Raw genomic sequence first — 9,067 nt, forward strand, 5'->3', positions numbered from 1 at the left:
TCAGGGGCCCCAGCAGCCGCCTGTACTCAGCTCCTATATATCAGGTGTAAGGGCCACATAGTAATGGTATCAGGGGCCCCAGCAGCCGCCTGTACTCAGCTCCTATATATCAGGTGTAAGGGCCACATAGTAATGGTATCAGGGGCCCCAGCAGCCGCCTGTACTCAGCTCCTATATATCAGGTGTAAGGGCCACATAGTAATGGTATCAGGGGCCCCAGCAGCCGCCTGTACTCAGCTCCTATATATCAGGTGTAACAGACCCCAAGACACAGCAGTGGGGGTCGCACCATGGAGAGCGGCATAGGGGCCCCTGATCAGCCCATAACAACCTGCACTGCGGTGATGCGACCAGCAGGGGGCAGCGCACACAGCACCAATCACCCACCTGTCTCTCTGCTCCTCTCTCACAACACTGCCTGCAACTTCCGGCTTCCGAATGCGGAGGAGGAGTCGCGTCTACCACTGATCTGAGCACTGGGGGGGGAACTGCAGCGGCCGCTCTTACTCTGTCCCGTCACTGATCGCAGCCGCATCTTTATTTTACCTATCAGTTCATTAAATATCTGCACTTTTACAAACAATAACAATTTATTCTCCTCAGCTCCCCCTGAGGACTACAAAGAGTTGGTATCTTCCAAAGCGCGACGATTGGAGCAGAGCAGCCGGCTCCCAGTCTTGTATTTTCACTGGGACCCAATCATATTTTATCCCGGTAACGCGTCATCTGGTGCGAAGATGAAAACGAGTAGGCTGAGCTGATGCGCCGCTGATCAGCCTCTAGATGGCGCTGTAGATCAGCACAGGACGGAATGCGCTGTTTACTCGCTAAAAATGTCGCTTCCTTTTGTGTGACATTGGATCTGTGCAGATGGCGACACATAATAGATCAGGGATCCTAATAGACTCCATGTAATTGGGAGAGATGAGATATATATATCCAGGGATGTGTCCTTCTGTCCTAAGCCTCTATAGTCTGCGCCGGGAGGACGAGGCTGGAGGAAGAGTGCGTCGCCGGAGATCACCATGTGCATAGGCGCTGACCACGTCTCCGGCGAGGCTTAAGGAGGAGTCTGTGCCGGAGCCAGCGCATAGCGCGATATCCAGCACCATTTTGTTGAAGACAAATTCGCAGTGTCTTCAACAAAATGGCGCCAAATAGCGCAGTATGTGCACACACTGACTCCAGCGCCATTTTATTTACATATTTAACACAGACGATGTGCTGCGGGGGAAGGGTGAGTAGGAGTGTTTGTGGATGGATGAGCAGGACAGGCAGGATCGGGGGGGGGGGTGACATATACCAGGATGGGGGGGGGAGCATATACCAGGATGAGGGGGAGCATATACCAGGATTGGGGGGTGACATATACCAGGATGGGGGGGAGCATATACCAGGATCTTGGGTGACATATACCAGGATGGGGGGAGCATATACCAGGATGAGGGGGTGACATATACCAAGATCGGGGGTGACATATACCAGGATGGGGGGCGGCATATGCCAGGATGAGGGGGAGCATATACCAGGATCGGGGGGTGACATATACCAGGATGGGGGGGAGCATATATACCAGAATGAGGGGGAGCATATACCAGGATGACGGGGAGCATATACCAGGATTGGGGGGTGACATATACTAGGATGGGGGGGAGCATATACCAGGTTCGGCGGTGACATATACCAGGATGGAGGGGAGCATATACCAGGATGGGGGAGAGCATATACCAGGATGACGGGGAGCATATACCAGGATGGGTGAGAGCATATACCAGGATGAGGGGGAGCATATATCAGGATGGGGGGGAGCATATACCAGGATGCTGGGGTAGAGCAGGAGCGAGGTGCGGCGACGCAACCACAGCGGCTGTAAGTATGGAACCTTTTCATATTATATATTGGATTGGTTGTCACTTTGACTATATTGTCTTTCATGACACTTATTTCTATTAATGTACTGAGAGGATGATGGGAGTGATGCTTCACGCAAGATTACGATGTAAGACACAGATGAAGTAATTCTTTCCTTATCTGGACATTTGGACTGACGCCCGGAAACTAGATTGTAACCTGTTTTTAGCTGTCTCAGTAACCTTCTACTGCTATGAATTAACACTTTTTATGAAACTTTCTTATTAACATTCCACTGTAATGAATCATTATTTCGCTGCTTGTAGAACAAAGGCATTTTACTGCGCATGTATGACAACAAACTAAGATTATTAGTATAAATAAAAGGGACAGCTCCAATAGAGGCAGGCGCGCTCAGGGGCTTCCCAGTACTTGATTATACACTACGTGTCTGTGTATTTCTTGTTACGGGGATACCCCGACTCCAACAAGGACCCTCCATGGCTGAATGATCCTAACATTTCCTGGCGCCCGAAACAGGGACCCGAGGTCTGCGTATTCCTTCAAGTTCATCGACCGGCACGAGTAACCGCTGAGATTGGGACATCGGAACAGCAGATGACAAACCTGGCCAGGTAAGAGACACTGTTAGTTCTCTTACATCTGCTCTGCGATAGTCCGTAAATTTCATGCATATCTTGTGTTGGGATTGAGGAACTAGTAGAGAAGGATACCTATAGCTCGGGTCATTCATGTATATACTGTAGGATCTGCCGAAGGAGAGGTCAGAGAAGGTTATGAAACGGATGGTATGAAAGAGATGTGGATGTCGGGAATAGCCTCATAAGCCGCACTAAGGTAGATGACATAAGTATTACGGAGATTGCCTAACTGAGTCATAAGGTTGTGTCCTTTCGGGGAAACCTTCGCTCACGCTTAACTCCCGAACCTTTGTCCTCCTTTTTTGACGGATAAGAGATTGACAGAATGAGCCCATGGAAGTAATGATAATACTCCAGGGACACGATATATAATGGAGACTGTATGGTTCATTTTATGTATTGTTGGTCTTGCCCTTGTTGCCATATATATGTGTGTTAGAATTACTCTACACTTCAGACAAAACGGTCCAGAGAAACCGTTTCAGATACTGGCTCCTTAGGACAGAATAGGTAACGAGGAAAGGTAGAATATAGAATATATTTTATCTAACCCAAAAAACCTCCTAAGGTAGGAATAGTCAGGAAAAATGGGCAACAAGATACTGGCTCCTTAGGACAGAATAGGTAACGAGGAAAGGTAGAATATAGAATATATTTTATCTAACCCAAAAAGCCTCCTAAGGTAAGAATAGTCAGGAAAAATGGGCAACAAACAGACTAAGACCACAAATGATGAACAAGATGTCTATACAATCGTGAAAGAAAGGTGTGGTGTAGAAGCAACTAAGAATTTAGGGAAAGTTTGCAAAACTTTTCAGGTAGCAAGGCATGACAGGTTTAACAGGAAACTATGGGAGGACATTCGGGCTAGAAAAGCAGGAGTGGTAAGAGACAAAGGATGGTAGAGTCCAAATTTTGGTGCCTGATGACCAAGAGTCTCTAGAAAACATTGTAAAAGTCCAAGCCTTAGAGGATGAGAAAGATCCTGCCCCTACCCAAATTATTTTAGATCTTTCTGAGGTACCAGAAAAATTATGGGCACAACATGACACCGATGTAGGACTAATGCCAATAGCTCCAGTAAAAGTCACTCCTGTTCCAGGTGTGACACTACCCCAATTGAGACAGTATCCTATTAGTGCCCAACAAGAACACGCCATAGGAGAACAGATAAAAGATTATCTAAAAACTGGAGTACTGATAGAAGTAAAGTCACCAGCCAATACACCGTTGTACCCCGTAAAAAAGAAATCTACTGAGGGGTCAGCTGCTAGGTACCGGATGGTACATGATCTAAGAGAGATAAATAAAATTTTGGAACCTATTACTCCTGTTGTGCCAAATCCACACACGTTGCTATCACAGATCCCAGCAACAGCACGAGTATTTTCTGTCATAGACTTATCAAATGCATTTTTTTCAGTACCATTACACCCAGACTGTTACAAACTGTTTGCATTTACATTTAAGAATAGACAATTAGCATGGACAAGATTACCACAGGGTATGATACATTCACCTACCTTGTACTCAGAAGCTATGAGATCAGTTCTTCAAAATTTCAAACCTACGGATGAGGTTGTAATTCTTCAATATGTTGATGACCTATTGTTATGTGCCCCTGCTCAAGAGTCCGCAAACAGCAACACAATAAGATTGTTAATATTTCTAGCAGACATGGGCTGTAAAGTTAACAAGAAAAAAGTACAACTTTGTATGACTACGGTAGTATTTCTAGGACACTGCATTTCACAAGGTATTCGGCACCTCACCGCCGACAGACTAAAAATCATTAGAGATCTTGTTCCTCCCAAGAACTACAAAACATTAAGAGCATTTTTGGGAATAGTATCACACTGCAGACAATGGGTTATACATGCTAGTCAGCTTATGCAACCTCTATATGATTGTTTAAAAATCGAACCTTTCCAGTTAACTGAATCAGCGCTCATAGCCTTTCAAGACCTCAAGAAAGGTCTCATGTCAGCCCCGGCCTTGGGAATCCCAGACTACGCCAAACCATTCCAATTAATGGCTGCGGAAATGTCTAATCATGCTACAGGAGTACTAACACAGAAACATGAAAATAAACAAAGACCTGTCGCATACTATTTTGCTCAATTAGATAATGTTACCAAAGCTGCACCATCATGTGTCAGAGTAGTAGCAGCTGTCTCTCTTTTGGTAGAAAAAGCCTCAGAAATAGTACTAGACCATGCCCTAATAGTACAAACTACACATGATGTACATGGCATACTGAATCAGGTATTGCCAAAACACATTTCAATGGCTAGACATCTTAGATTACAATGCTCCTTACTAATGCCACCAAACCTCACTTTTCGCCGCATATTGTCTCTAAATTTAGCCACTCTGTTACCACTAGAGACAAAGGGGGGAGTGGAAGGAGGTCAGGAAGACGAAGATGAAAATTTTTTACAATACCACGAACAAGACAATATAATACATGATTGCTTACAGTGTATAGAACAAGAAACACAAGGGCTACCTAATGTACAGGACACCCCTCTTGACAATCCAGACCTACATATGTATATAGATGGTAGTAGGTATGCAGATGAAACTGGTAACTTTCACACAGGTTATGCCATTGTATCAGATCATGATGTTATTGAAGCTGAGCCAATGCAGGCCAGCTGTTCAGCCCAGGAAGCTGAACTATTAGCTCTAATACGAGCATTACAGTTAGCAAAAGAAAAAACCGCTAATATTTTTACTGATATGCATATGGTATTGTACATGATTTTGGATGTATATGGAGAGCTAGAGGTTATATGACAGCTTCAGGTCAACCAGTAAAACATGGACAAATGATTAGACAAATCCTAGAATCAGCTGCCTTAACCAAACAAGTAGCAGTAATAAAAGTACCTGCACATGTAAGACTCGACACCGAGATAGCTAGGGGTAATGACCGAGCCGACAAGGCTGCTAAGCGAGCTGCAGTAAAACCTCTGACAACTGACCACACTATTAGTGCAGTATCAGAATTTGACTTAATTACACGGCTCAAAGAAGCCCACCAGCAGGTGAGTAGAGAAGAAAAAGAAGAGTGGCAGAAACAGGGGGCAGAAGAAAAAGAAGGACTATGGAGAAAAGGAGATGAGCTTTGTCTCCCCCGAGCATGGTACCCTGTTGTGGTCAGTGAAGCCCACGGACCTACACATGTGTCTGCAAACGGTATGATACAGAGGGTCAGACAGAAGTGGTTAGCCCCAGGGTTCGGCCAGGTAGCTCGAGCAAAATGTGGTTCTTGTGAAATCTGTTTAGCCCACAATCCAGGACAGACTGTTAAGACCCCCCAGAAGCACCATGTAAGACCACTATATCCGTTCCAGAGACTTCAGATCGATTACATCCAGATGCCTAAGCATGGACACTATGAGTATGTACTGGTATGTGTGGACATGTTTTCGGGGTGGCCAGAGGCTTATCCAGTTCATACAGCCACGGCTAAAGTCACTGCAGTAAAAATAGCACATGAACTGGTACCCCGTTATGGTATCCCAGAAGTGATCGAGTCAGATAGAGGTACACATTTTACTGGAGAGATCTTTCAGAATGTAATGAAAATGTTGTGTATAAAAAGTGAACTACACACCCCTTACCACCCACAGAGTTCTGGTAAGGTTGAGAGAATGAATGGAACACTTAAGTTAAAAATACAGAAAGCCATGGCAGAAACACAGAAACCATGGACTGAGTGTCTCCCAATAGCATTGTATTCAGTCAGAAACACCCCCCAGGGAAAGAGCAAACTCACCCCCCATGAAATATTGTTTGGTAGAGTTGCCAATACAGGATTGTATTTCCCACAGACTTTAATGTTAGAAACTGAAAGCTTAACTGCTTATGTGCAAAATTTATGTAAGCATGTGTCTAAAATACACTCTTTAGTGTTCTCTTCCATTCCAGATCCAGATTCCATTGAGGGAACGCACAAGCTGCAACCAGGAGACGAAGTCTACGTAAAAAGACATAACAGAAGAACGCTAGAACCCAGATTTGAGGGTCCATATCAGGTGTTATTGACAACTCCAACTGCAGTAAAATTGGAAGTGTTTACATGGACTAATTGCTCAGACAAATTAGCAAATAACCAAACCGTTAATTCTAGATTATGGAACACCACTGTTGCCATCCCAGTTGTGGGGTGGGTGGGATTTCCCTGGTGGCAAGGTAATATGACCGGAAAAATAAACAACTTACAATATTTAGCGTTTAAAGGAGGTGTATGGGTTCCTAGAAATAAGACGGGACTAACAGACTTAGGGTTAATTCCTACAGAAAATATACAACTCAGTTTTAGTAGCACAGTATCTTCTTCTCAACCTTTTAAACCTGATATAGTAGAAAAATACATACACAATAATGGTTGGAAATATTCACAATTATTCCCCGATGGAAACAATGATACATGTTCAAAAATACCAGGTAATATATTATGTAATGAGTCAAGTGCATATGACCCAGGTACACCGACTTGTGAAAATCCAGATGCAGGATACTGTAGTCCATTAGGTCAAAAACCCCCTTGGTGTATACTTCAGAATGTATCTAAATTTTTAGATTTGGTACATAGGTTGGTGCTCCAACACTCTGCAATATGGGATCTGCCTGAAGGAACCTTCTGGATTTGTGGAAATGGAGCATACAAATGGCTCCCAGTAGGAATAAAAGGTACATGTACTCTAGGACGCTTAACACCGGCCACATTTATAGTTCAGAATCAGCAGGTAGATATGCAAGCAGTACCTAAACACACACTATACAAAAGAGCAGCCGACAACTCGCCTAGACCTTCAGGTAGGCCACATGTGGTCCAAATGGGAATTCCTAATAAAATATTCAGCACTTTCTTTGTGTATCCAATGTTGATGCAGATGTGGGATAAATTAGTTCAGGCCACCGACTATCTAGATGATCAGATATGGGATATTATGGATATACTTAATACTAGTATAGCTGTACAAAATCAACTTATAATTGTTACTAATCAACATACTGTAGTGTTAGACTACCTAACTGCGGCCCAGGGAGGAATGTGTCAAATTATTGGTCCAACCTGTTGTCATTACATAGATCCAAACAGTACAATGAGTATGAGGTTCAAGCTGGCAGATATACAACGATTACGGGATGAATATGACAGACACAATGACCAAAATAAAGATAGCTGGTGGTCAGACACCTTCTCCTTTCTCAACCCAAAGAACTGGTTTAAGGGTATTGGAGGTTGGGTGGCTGGAATTCTGCAAGGTATATTATAGATTGTGCTAATTATAGTAGTCATATATGTAGTGTTTAAAATAGGATTAAAAATTATTTTAATATGCATAAATAAGCTTTGTAACACGGACTCAAGAATATGAAAGAAAAGAAATCCCGGACCAGGTCTTCTACCAAAAGTCCATAAGGAAGAATCAAAGGGGGGACTGAGAGGATGATGGGAGTGATGCTTCACGCAAGATTACGATGTAAGACACAGATGAAGTAATTCTTTCCTTATCTGGACATTTGGACTGACGCCCGGAAACTAGATTGTAACCTGTTTTTAGCTGTCTCAGTAACCTTCTACTGCTATGAATTAACACTTTTTATGAAACTTTCTTATTAACATTCCACTGTAATGAATCATTATTTCGCTGCTTGTAGAACAAAGGCATTTTACTGCGCATGTATGACAACAAACTAAGATTATTAGTATAAATAAAAGGGACAGCTCCAATAGAGGCAGGCGCGCTCAGGGGCTTCCCAGTACTTGATTATACACTACGTGTCTGTGTATTTCTTGTTACGGGGATACCCCGACTCCAACAAGGACCCTCCATGGCTGAATGATCCTAACAGTACTGAGTGTCATACTTGCATCCACTTTGGGAAAATGCTTCTATATTAGAACCTGCATTAAACAGAAGTCATATACCAGGATTGGGGGGTGACATATACCAGGATGGGGGGGAGCATATACCAGGTTCGGCGGTGACATATACCAGGATGAGGGGGAGCATATACCAGGATGGGGGAGAGCATATACCAGGATGACGGGGAGCATATACCAGGATGGGTGAGAGCATATACCAGGATGAGGGGGAGCATATACCAGGATGGGGGGGAGCATATACCAGGATGCTGGGGTAGAGCAGGAGCGAGGTGCGGCGACGCAACCACAGCGGCTGTAAGTATGGAACCTTTTCATATTATATATTGGATTGGTTGTCACTTTGACTATATTGTCTTTCATGACACTTATTTCTATTAATGTACTGAGTGTCATACTTGCATCCACTTTGGGAAAATGCTTCTATATTAGAACCTGCATTAAACAGAAGTCTCTCACTGTGCGACCTTTCAATTGGATAGACACTTGAGCTACCTCTTTATGACCTGTTTTTGCAGTGCCATATTTTGCCTTCAGGCAATTGATTTACATAGGGCAGTACATTTAACCTGTTCCTCGTCTCCATGCTCCTCCATTGTTTTTAATTTTATGCCTCTGAGTGTTTTCCATTTTTTCTATTCTTGATTTTTTT

The 9,067-nt window shown here is 43.6% G+C and overlaps 1 long non-coding RNA gene across 1 annotated transcript; it reads left to right on the forward strand.

Annotated features, from left to right (window-relative positions):
• The first annotated feature begins 1,962 nt into the window (after positions 1 to 1,962).
• On the forward strand, positions 1,963 to 8,153 carry LOC141176256 (uncharacterized). The gene is made up of 2 exons (XR_012253120.1): positions 1,963 to 2,486; positions 6,450 to 8,153. It is a non-coding gene; the product is annotated as an uncharacterized lncRNA (long non-coding RNA).
• The last annotated feature ends 914 nt before the right edge of the window (positions 8,154 to 9,067 follow it).

The sequence above is a fragment of the Phyllobates terribilis genome, unplaced genomic scaffold (assembly GCF_046119375.1).
Source record: "Phyllobates terribilis strain yellow unplaced genomic scaffold, ASM4611937v1 Scaffold_19__1_contigs__length_20705806, whole genome shotgun sequence".
In the NCBI taxonomy this organism is placed as follows: Eukaryota; Metazoa; Chordata; class Amphibia; order Anura; family Dendrobatidae; genus Phyllobates; species Phyllobates terribilis.